Genomic DNA, 3647 nt, shown 5'->3' with positions numbered 1-3647 from the left:
ATGTTATCTTTTCTTGGTCATCAGGATGAATTGGTATTTGAAAGAAGCCTGAGTAACCGTCTAGATAGCAGAAATGAGAATGCTTTGCTAATCGTTCTAACATCTGGTCTATGAATGGTAAAGGAAAATGGTCTTTTCGGGTTGCTTTGTTTAGTTTCCTATAGTCAATGCATATTCTCCATCCCGATTCGATTCGTTTGGTTATAGTTTCTCCTTTTTCATTTTCGATAATTGTTATACCTCCTTTCTTTGGTACTATGTGTACAGGACTAACCCATTTGCTATCGGATATAGGATATATGATACCTGCCTCTAATAACTTCGTTACTTCCTTCTTCACTACCTCACTCAGGATCGGGTTTAGTCTCCTCTGATGTTCCCTAGAAGTTTTACAGTCTTCTTCTAGCATGATGTGATGCATACAAATAGAAGGACTTATCCCTTTAAGATCGGTGATGTTGTATCCTAGTGCGGTTGGATATTTTCTTAAGATATGTAGGAGTTTTTCGGTTTCGAGTTTTCCTAGGTTTGCATTAACTATCACTAGTCGTTCAAGTTCTAAGTCTAGGAATTCATATCTCAGATTTTTGGGAAGTGTTTTCAGGTCGAGGGTAGGTTTCTTAAGGCATTGCGTAGGATCCGATGTTATGGCTAAACAATGGTTCAGTCTGTCTTCTACACGATAGTCAGACAATTTGTCATTTTCTAATTCTGTTTCTTTTATGCATTCATCGATGATATCCATGAAGTAACATGTGTCTTCTATTGCAGGTGCTTTCAAAAATTGGGAAAGAATGAACTCAATTTTCTCTTCTCCTACTTCGAAAGTGAGTCGTCCTCGTTTTACGTCTATGATAGCACCGACGGTTGCTAAGAAAGGTCTTCCCAATATAATGGGGGTAACTTTATCTTCTCTTATGTCCATAATTATAAAATCGGTTGGAATGTAGAATTGACCTATGCGCACGGGAACGTTTTCAAGAATTCCTACGGGATATCTAACGGAACGATCTGCTAATTGCACAGACATTTTAGTTGGTCTTAATTCTCCCATTTCAAGTCTCTTGCATATGGACAAGGGCATAACACTGATACCGGCTCCTAAATCGCATAAAGCTTTGTCTATGACAAATTTTCCTATGTGACAGGGTATAGAGAAACTACCAGGATCTTTAAGTTTAGGAGGCATATTCTGGATTATAGCGCTACATTCAGCAGTGAGTGTAACGGTTTTGCTATCTTCAAGTTTCCTTTTATTAGAAAGAATTTCTTTTAAGAACTTAGCATACGAGGGCATCTGTGTAATAGCTTCTGTGAAAGGAATGGTGACGTTTAATTGTTTCAGTAGGTCAACAAATTTTTTAAATTGGCCCGCGTCTTTGGTTTTAATTAGCCTCTGAGGATAAGGGATAAGTGGTTTATAAGGCGGTGGAGGTACATAAGGTTCTCTCTTTTCTACGGTTTCCTTATTACTCTTTTCCTTTTCCTTAGGTTTATTTTCTTCCTCAGTTGGCTTTTTAGAGTTTTGGTTTTCAATTCTTGGATCAGATGGTCCTTCTACCTCTGTTCCACTTCTTAATATAATTGCATGAGCGTGGCTTTTCGGGTTAGGTTGGGGTTGTCCAGGAAATGTACCAGTTGGGGCTGCAGTAGGTGCTTGTTGTTGAGCTACTTGTGAGATTTGTGTTTCCAGCATTTTGTTATGGGTAGCCAGGGCATCTACTTTACTTGCTAGTTGTTTAATCTGTTCGTTAGTGTGTACATTCTGGTTTAAGAAATCTTTATTGGTTTGCTGTTGAGAAGCTATGAAGTTCTCCATCATGATTTCCAAGTTGGATTTCCTAGGAACGTTATTGTTAGGTGTAGATGGGGTCGGCTTTGGATATCCAGGTGGTATAGCTGGGGCTTGATTGGGAGCTTGTCCTGGTGCGTATAAGGCATTGTTGCTCTTATATGAAAAATTAGGATGGTTCTTCCAGTTTGAGTTATAGGTATGCGAGTAAGGATTTCCTTGTGCGTAGTTCACCTGCTCTGCTTGGATTCCTGTTAGGAGTTGACAATCTATAGGAGTGTGACATTGGATTCCACAGACTTCGCAATTTTGAGTCACGGCAACCACGGTGGCTGGAGGTGATACATTTAAACTTTCAATTTTCTGGGCAAGAGCATCCACTTTTGCATTAACATGATCAAGGCTACTTATCTCGTACATGCCACTTTTCGTTTGAGGTTTCTCTACCATTGTTCGGTCGCTTCCCCACTGATAATGGTTTTGGGCCATGCTTTCGATAAGTTGATAAGCGTCAGCGTAAGGTTTATCCATAAGCGCACCACCTGCGGCGGCGTCTATTGTTAATCTTGTGTTGTATAAGAGACCATTATAGAAGGTATGAATTACTAACCAGTCCTCTAAACCATGGTGTGGACAAAGTCTCATCATGTCTTTGTATCTTTCCCATGCTTCGAAAAGAGACTCGTTATCTTTCTGTTTAAATCCATTTATCTGGGCTCTTAACATAGCTGTTTTGCTTGGAGGAAAATATCGGGCAAGAAAGACTTTCTTCAACTCATTCCATGTGGTGATTGAGTTGGAAGGAAGAGACTAAAGCCATCTTCTAGCTTTATCTCTTAACGAGAAAGAAAAAGGACGAAGTCGAATTGCCTCTGAAGTGACACCATTAGCTTTAACAATATCAGCGTATTGAACAAATACGGATAAATGAAGGTTTGGATCCTCGGTAGGATTTCCAGAGAATTGATTCTGTTGCACTGCCTGTAACAGCGAAGGTTTAAGTTCGAAGTTGTTTGCTTCGATTGCGGGTGGAGTAATACTTGAATGCGGCTCGTCTTGCGATGGAGCGGCGTAATCTCGAAGAGCACGAGCTGGTTCTTCCATCTCGGGTATCTGCGAAGGAAGAAGATTTTTAAGATCAAGAATTTCGATTAGAGGAAGATTGTTTGCAGCACGATACTCCCGAATTCGTCGTAAGACTCAGAGATATCGTTCAACATCGTTGATTCGTAAGTAGTACGGTTCGCCTTGTGAGCGAGTATGTGGCATACAAATCAACGAAAGAAAGAAATAAAAATTGCCTTAGTCTCTACAGTGTAACGGAAGAGTTACGATATCGACTAAATAAAAGTCCCCGGCAACGGCGCCAAAAACTTGATCGCGACTTTATGAGTCTATTGGGGTATTAACTGCAAGTGCACAGTCTAATCGCGTAGTAATAAAAGATATCGATCCCACAGGGACTTATGAATCGATATACCGTTTTCTAAGGTTACTTCGTAAAGCTAAGGCGGATGATACTTTGTTGATTAGGGGGAAAAATAAAACTAAAATAAGATCTAGATTAAATATCAAATAAGCGGATATCGGTATGCAGTTCGTCGTGATTAGGGAATCAAATCTTCGTTGGTTTCGTAGTTTTAAAGTAAATCTTTTCAGTAGACACTATTGATTTAAAAGCCTTTTCTCAAACTCTCGCTCTGTCGAATAGACTATGACTTTATATTAACGTGCGCTGTCACTAATTTGTTAAGTCCAAAATCACTTTTTGAAAACAATAGAATCTATAGAAACTCTTTTTAAGAAAATGCTAACCATTTAAACACCCTTGTCTCAAACTCTCGCTCTGTTGACT

The 3647-nt window shown here is 39.4% G+C and overlaps 1 non-coding gene across 1 annotated transcript; it reads left to right on the top strand.

Moving 5' to 3' along the window:
• Positions 1–2411: 2411 nt before the first annotated feature.
• On the top strand, positions 2412–2518 carry LOC127099814 (small nucleolar RNA R71). The gene has a single exon (XR_007794282.1). It is a non-coding gene; the product is annotated as a small nucleolar RNA R71 (small nucleolar RNA).
• The last annotated feature ends 1129 nt before the right edge of the window (positions 2519–3647 follow it).

Source organism: Lathyrus oleraceus, chromosome 6 (assembly GCF_024323335.1).
Source record: "Lathyrus oleraceus cultivar Zhongwan6 chromosome 6, CAAS_Psat_ZW6_1.0, whole genome shotgun sequence".
NCBI classification, from domain to species: Eukaryota; Viridiplantae; Streptophyta; class Magnoliopsida; order Fabales; family Fabaceae; genus Lathyrus; species Lathyrus oleraceus.
The sequence above is the reverse complement of the archived record's forward strand: the minus strand, read 5'-3'. Positions and strand labels throughout refer to the sequence as shown.